This window comes from Monodon monoceros, unplaced genomic scaffold, assembly GCF_005190385.1.
Source record: "Monodon monoceros isolate NGI ecotype Baffin Bay Population unplaced genomic scaffold, NGI_Narwhal_1 Super_Scaffold_22, whole genome shotgun sequence".
NCBI lineage: Eukaryota > Metazoa > Chordata > Mammalia > Artiodactyla > Monodontidae > Monodon > Monodon monoceros.
In genome coordinates, this window is record NW_021703779.1 from 105,748,059 (window position 1) to 105,756,235 (window position 8,177).

Sequence of the window (8,177 nt, forward strand, 5' to 3'; positions counted from 1 at the left end):
GCATTGCACTAAAAACTGTAAAATATTACTGACTGAAATAAAGTCTTAAACAAATAGACGAATATACTATGCTCCTGGAATAAAAAGCTCACAATTGTAAATACGTGAAATCTCTCCAAGTATTTCATGGATTTAACACAATTCAAATTAACCCCCAGATTTCTTTTTTTCTTCTTCTTTTTAAAAATATTTATTTATTTAGGCTGCACTGTATGGCTTGTGGGATCTTAGTTCCCTGACCAGGGATCAAACCCAGGCCCTCAGCAGTGAAAGCACTGAGTCCTAACCACTGGACCACCAGGGAATTCCATCCCCCTCCCCAGATTTCTTTTTAAATTGATAAATTGTTTCTCAAAATATGGATATGAAAAGTTCAAAGAATATCCAAGTTTGTATTGCAGAAAAGAATAAACCTGGAGGATTTACACTATCAAATTTCAAGATTTACGATGCAAAAAGTAATTAAGACATTTTGACCATATGACGCAGCAATCCCACTACTGGGCATATACCCAGAGAAAACCATAATTCAAAAAGACACATGCACCGCAATGTTCATTGCAGCATTATTTACAATAGCCAGGTCATGGAAGCAACCTAAATGCCCATCAACAGACGAATGGATAAAGAAGATGTGGTACATATATACAATGGAATATTACTCCTCCATGAAAAGGAACAAAATTGGGTCATTTGTAGAGACATGGATGGACCTAGAGACTGTCATACAGAGTGAAGTAAGTCAGAAAGAGAAAAACAAATATCATATATTAATGCATATATGTGGAACCTAGAAAAATGGTATAGATGAACTGGTTTGCAGGGCAGAAATAGAGACACAGATGTAGAGAACAAACGTATGGACACCAAGGGGGGAAAGTGGTGGGGGCGATGGTGGTGGTGGGATGAATTGGGAGATTGGGATTGACATATATACACTAATATGTATAAAATAGATAACTAATTAGAATCTGCTGTATAAAAAATAAATAAAATTCAAAAATAAAAAAAGACAGTTTGGTATTGGTGCAAAGGTAGCTAATAAATTATGGAATAGAGTCCACAAACTGGATCCCCACACATGATTTTCATCAAAGACTCCACTGCAATTAATAAAAGAAAGAAAATGTACTTTGTAAATTGAATATCTACATGGAAGAAAATAAACTTGATACCATAATTGGAGATTGATCATATTTCTAAATATGAGAGCTGAAAGAATAAAACTTCTAGAGGAAAACATAGAAGAATATCTTAATGAACTTGGAATAAGGAAAGAATTCTTTATCAGCACACCAAAATCACTAATTATAAAATTTTTTAATTGCTAAATTTCGCTTCATTAAAAGTTAGAACTTCTGTTTATTGTAAAACACTACTAAGAAAATAAAGAAAGGGCAAGCTATGAACTAAGAGATTTTTCAGAATACACAATATTTGCAAAGTTCTCATGTCTAGAAAAAATTAAGTGCTTCTATAAATAAATGAGAAAAAGGGAAACCCCACTTTAAAAATGGGTAAAGAATTGAAGAGACACTTGACATAAGAGGAAATAAAAATGACAATAAGCAGGTGAAAAGGTGATAAACATCCTCACTGTTAGGGGTAGTGCAAATGAAAACCACGATGACATACCACTGCGCACATACCAGATGGAAAAGAGGGCCAACAGTACCAACACTTGGCAAGAATTTGGAGCAACAAGAACTCTCTTACAAGTCCATCGATGGAACTGTAAAATAGTACAACTTCTAAAAAAAGGTTAGTACCTATTGTAGCTAATCATAAGCCTACTTTACAATACAGCAATTCCATTCTTGAGTATATAGCCAACATAAATGAGTTGATGTCCACCATAAAATATGTGCAAGGATGTTCACAGCAGCTTTATACAAAATAGTCAAAAACTAGAAAAAATATCCATCAACAGTAAATGGATAAGGATAATGTGCTATATTACTACAGTGGAATAATAACAAAGCAATTAAAAAAAAACCCTAGTGATAACACGCAACTATATGGATGGATCTCACAAATATAATGTTGAGTGAAAAAAGTGAGAGGCAAGAATACATTCCATATGATTCTATCTACATGAAGTTTAAAAACAGGCAAAACTAACATGTGGTGATAAAAATCAAATAGCAGGGAAAGGAGCATTCTGTCAATAATCTGTTGGAAATAATCATCTGTATTATAATAAATGTGTGTGCATGTGTATGTGTGTATATATGCATATACACATATATATGCACTCACACATACATGTGTGTGTCTGTCTGAGTGTATTATTAGTATACTGTTATTTTGTTTGGAGTACTTTACTGTATATAATTTATACCTTAAATACAATTTAAGATATATGAGACTATTATAAATAATTTTATACATTTCTCAGTTTAGATGAAAAGGACAAACTATACTTGGAAGCTGCAGTCAAGTAAAATTGACACAAGAAGAACTAGAAAATCTTAACCATCTTAGATTCCATAAATAAATTGAATCTGTTGTTACAAACCTTCCTACAAATATACTCTGTGCCAGAGAGCCGTGCTGGTGAATTCTTCCAAGTACTTAAACAAATTTACCCAGTATCTCCCAGAGAATAGGAAAAAAGGAACAACTCCCTCACTTTTATGAGGCTAGCATGACTTGATACCCAAGCTGATAATAATAATAACAAAAATATTACTGACTTTTATCTCTTGATAACATAGATATTATAAATAAAATAGTAATACATCCAAACCAGTAACATATGGAAAGACAATGCAAAAGGACCAAGAGGGGATTATTTCAGGAAAGGAAAATTGGTTTAGTACTAAAAAATAAATAATTTCATGTAATGTAAAAAAAGACAGAATTACATGATTATTTCAAAATAGATTCAGACAGTAACATCTGATAAAATTCAAGACCTCAAGGACATAACACTGAGTGAAAGAAGCCAGACACAAAAGAGCACACACTATCCCATTTTTATCAGATTCGAAACAGGTAAAACTGGTGTTGTTAGCAGTCATCATCACAGTCCCTTTTGGTAACAGGAAGGCGGTAGGACTGGGAGGAGGCATGAGCAGGTAGCGATGTGCCTGTAATGTTCTGCTTGCTGAGCTGGTTGTTGGTTGGTTATCAGGATGCATTGAATTTGCGAGAATTCTTTGAGCTATGACTTGTGATTTGTGAACATTTTTCTGTGTTATATTTCAGTAAAAAAAACATTTTTAGTACCTTATATTGCTAAAGGAAAATATAAATTTTTGAGATGATTCTAAAAAAAACAGCATAAAACAGGTACCCCATATTGAAAATAATCCTTCTGTTTTCATATATCCCAGCCATAGACTTTGAAGCATGTTAAGAAGGTAAAAGGTCAATGCATACCAATTTGTCAATCATGAAGTACTACTTATGGGAACATACTCTTACTCCACTGCTAGGTATAAAGGGGTTGGAGAGTTTTTCTAAAGCATTCTTCAAAGTTCAGATGCTTTTCTAATTGCAAGGGGCCTATTATGTTTCTGGAGATATACATTTTAAAATGAGTATCATGGGATGATAGAAATAAATGTGTAAAATTTTATACAGCTCCTAAAATGTAAAACTGGCTTTTAAATGAAGCATAATTGCCTTAAGAAATTCAAATGCAAAGAAAACAAAGCAAAAATTTTTTAAAACCTCCCTAAGTATAAATGTATAGCAGAGCATTTTATAAATCAATCCTGATACACATAAAGAGAAATATATGTGAGATGCTAAGATTTTACATTATTGAATAAAAATCGATACTCATCCAATCAAATAACATTTGTAAGTGAAGTGAAATATACAGTGTGATGGAGCCATATTACATTATATTTTAGATGAGATTTATTATTTAAATGCTGAGTTTTCTTATTCTTTCAGTTAAAATTGGTTGAACATATACTATGTTCCATGTACTTTTCCAGGTTCTGAGGATGCATAAGCAACTTTAGCTGAGAAAAATTCCCTAGACCGTTCACTAGCAAGTAGGAATAAAAACATCATAGCTAAAGCCTGAGTCTCAAATGAAGTTAAGCATTTAAATCATACCTGGCTTTCTTCCATGCAATTTGCTCAGGTTAAAAAGCAATGAGCAAAGTGAGCTCTGAGAGAGACCAGATAACTGAAAACTCAACAGCTAAAAGCAGTTCTTCTCAAATTTTAAACGGCATCCAAATCTCTGACAACCATTATGTAAATGCGTACTCTGGGGCCAGCCAGGAATCTGCATTTTCTCTGGTTTGGTCTGGTTTGGTAAGATCCTGGATAAATTTAGTGCAGCTAGTTCCAGGACCATATTTGAAGATATGCTGACCTCTTCAAAGGAAGCAAGTGTCCAAAGACTGACCAAACTTAAACTCCATTATCTCCATCCATTTTTACTTCTAACTTGTAGGAAAACATGAGTGATTGAAAATTTATTGTGGCTTTTATTTCCATTTGCAGTTAAAAACACACAGGGAACAAATAAGTTTCTCATCTGATAGGATCACAGACAATATTTTAAAGATATTTGCAAAAAATAAAACAGAGAGAAATAAAATGTAGTTTGTATATTTGCCTGAGGCATGTTTTTTTAAGATACTTAAAAAATCATCCTCATTTACCCTCTTAAGAGAAACTAAAGACACATACAAAGAAGGAATGTCTGGGAAAAAAGCCATGACTAGCAATGACCTGTTGGAAAATGAGAAACATTTTTAATTACTACCATGTTTTAGCAAGTTTTCTATATCTCCAAATCCATGGGACAATGACCGGTATTTTATGTTTCAAAAGTATACTTCAATAAATTATTTTAATAAGTTTTTACTTAGATATGATCATAATATTTGCTCTTTGAGTGATCCTTCCTTTTTCAACTGTTATTTTCTTGCTACAGTCCTCATCTTTTGAATTTTGAGGTTGTTGAGAAGAGAATTAGTTTAACAGTAAAGTGCTACATCATTTTTGTTGCCCTCTTGAGTATGTAAATATTTTCTATATGGATTCAACTCTTATACCTTTAATAGTTTATAAAATATGTCCACTTTGGACAGGCTAAATAAAGATCAACATAAGACCAAAAAAAGTTTTACATAATCATCTCAAGTCTAAATGCAGTTACATACATAGCATTCTTATTTTACACTAACTTCCGGCTCCCATTAACAAATGGGCTTTACAATTTTAATAACTCTACATCTCATTAAAAAATGTCAACTTATTTTTTGGCAAATATGATTCCAGGAAGATGTTGAAAGTACAACTGACATAGAACAGTGAATAACACCTTTGTTTAATAGCTAATATAAAACAAACCTAGTAGATAATAGTTACACAATGGGGGCTATTTAATGCTGAGTTGTAGGATATGAAAAAATGTTTTCAATTCACTTGGGGGAGTAAGCCACTTCTAGATGTCAGATGTTTGGTGATGCATTGTAGCATGGTGGACAGAAATACCCAGGGAATTCCTATGTAAAGCCATATCTCAAAGCCTGAGTGATGTCACAGTGAGTGATGATAGAAATTTGAGAGATGAGATGCTATATGAATGTATGGACATTTGTAAGTAGTGGCTGCACTACATAGAAGAGTCTTGAAGATAATCTTAATCTAAGCCAACATTTCCCAAACTTGCCACTGAGATACTATCTAGAGCCTTAAATCAAAACAAGATCCCATTTATTTCAAAGCAGTTACAACTAATACTCAAGGAATAAACTGATCACCTGGTAGGATCTGGTACAATGATTCATAATGCTTTTATTTATTTATTTATGCATTCAATCATTCATTCATTCATTCATTTGCCGGGCCACGCGGCTTGTGGTATCTTAGTTCCCGGACGTGGGGTTGAACCCGGGCCCTCAGCAGTGAGAGCGTGGAGTCCTAACCACTGGACCGCCAGGGAATTCCCCATAATGTTTTTAAATTTGTAGAAATACCAAAACCAAGTGTTGCTAGTGAAAATACCACTTTCCCAATTGCCATACTAGTTTGGGTTTAAAATAGATTTTTCTTCTGGGGATTCAGTCACTTCCTGTTTGTCTCATATTTAAACCAAAAACAAACCAAAACAAACCAAAACAAAAAACCATAGCAACTACTTTCTGCAGAATGCGAGCATGCATTTATAAAGGGTGAAACTCAATGGAATGTTAGTTCTCTGGGTTACTTCTAATCAAAATTTTCTCAAAAATGGGCCAATAAAAGTGGAAAAAACAAAGCATCTTTTTAGGCCAGGGTATCAGTGCTACTCTCAGTATTTTACACAATATGATGCTGAACAACAAATTGGGAAATTAATGTGGCAAATATCGAATTTGACTGAACTAATATTACTGAAGGTGAGTGGAGATGTGTGTGAACTTCTGGAATTTTTGGAGCAAACAACATGTTACTAGCACCCATAAATTAGAATATACTAAGGAGTATCCCTTCTCTTAATCCAATATACCAACTCTTGAAGGTAAAAAGAATGTTAACGAGAATATCTAGAAGAGTGTATATGAAAAATATCCAATCCCATTATATATATATACAGATGTTACCGTTCTCATTTACAATGAAGTGAGATGCTCCTAACCATCAAGAAAGCCAACTAAATCTCATTTTTACTTAAAAAATCAGAAAATCAATTTGTTCAAAATATATTAGGCATTTATTATGCCATGCACTTTATTGAGGAGTAAAAATTCAAAAAAACATGGTCTTGCAAGATGCTTACAATATTAGAAATATATAAGTAAATCTCTAATGACAGTAAAGTGTGATAAAAATATAAAATTTTGGGATTTAGCACTTCATTCATAATTGGCTTCAAAGAGATCTTTAAAACAGGAAAAAATGCTAGCCATTATAAAATGTTGCAAAATTTGTAAATATAGATGGTAAATCAAAGAGATTAAAAATTTCTTGGCATCCCACCTTTATACATTCCTGTATTTTTCTTCTGATTATAAACACACCAAAAATTTTAAGGGTCTAGAATGAGACTAGATCTTTCCAGATACACAGATTTTTCACATGCCTATTTTAGAATAGTTCCTTTCTGAAATATTCAGTTATTTACTGAGAGGTTAAATAGCTTCTTTTGGTTATGTAATCTGACCTGTAAAACAGACTGGATAGCAAGAGGTAGTTTGTTTCATCTATTATTTAAAACAGATTTTCTAGCAGCACACTCTAACACTGAGTTTAAAAGTAGTTTCAGGTGTTGAAACTTTCTATGATGCTTTGCTCCATCAACTGCCACTGAAAGTGGCATATCCTCTATTCATAACTCACTTTATTTCCCAAGACACTCCTAAGAAACTTCAGGCTAAGGTCAATTGTAAGAAACATATCCTTGGGCAGAATATAATTACTAGTTATTTCTAGAATTAATTTTTTACTATAGGTATTTCCCCTCAAAATACACCAAGGATAGCATTTAAGATATAACTTTTTCCTTACATCTAGTTAGGAACACTAGATGTGTTCAAATAAATAAATTAGAGGTTAAATATATTGAGAATTTTAAAAAAATGATAGTTCAAACTCTAATTTTCAAATTATCCAACTTGGTACCTTTTAAAGAAAAACATATAAAGAAAACAGATTTTCTATATGTTTGATATATTTCAAAACTTCCTTGCCCATACTTAAATCATCATGATTTCTCCCCACAGTATATGTTCTGTTCCACATGTAGTGTACTAGTAATACTTAAGGATTGGGCTGGAATGTTTGTATCAATCAATTATAAATTGAAACAAGTTTAAAAACAGCCCCTGACACCTCAGAGCCCATGAGGATGTCACTGTCAAAAAAACAGAAAATAACAAATGTTGTTGAAGATATAGAGAAATCGGAACACTTGTGTACTGTTGGTGGGAATGTAAAATGGTATAGCCACTATGGAAAACAGAAATCAGAAACAGAATTACCATGAGATTCAGCATTTGCATTTCTGGGTATATATCCAAAATAATTGAAAGCAGAGTCTGGAAGAGATAATTGCACACATATGTTCATAGCAGCATTATTCACAATAGCCAAAAGGTAAAAGCAACCCAAGTGTCCCTCAACAGATGGATGGATAAAAAATGTCGTATATACAGACAATGGAATACTATTCAGTATTTAAAAGGAAGAAGTTTTGACATGATACAACATGAATGAACCTT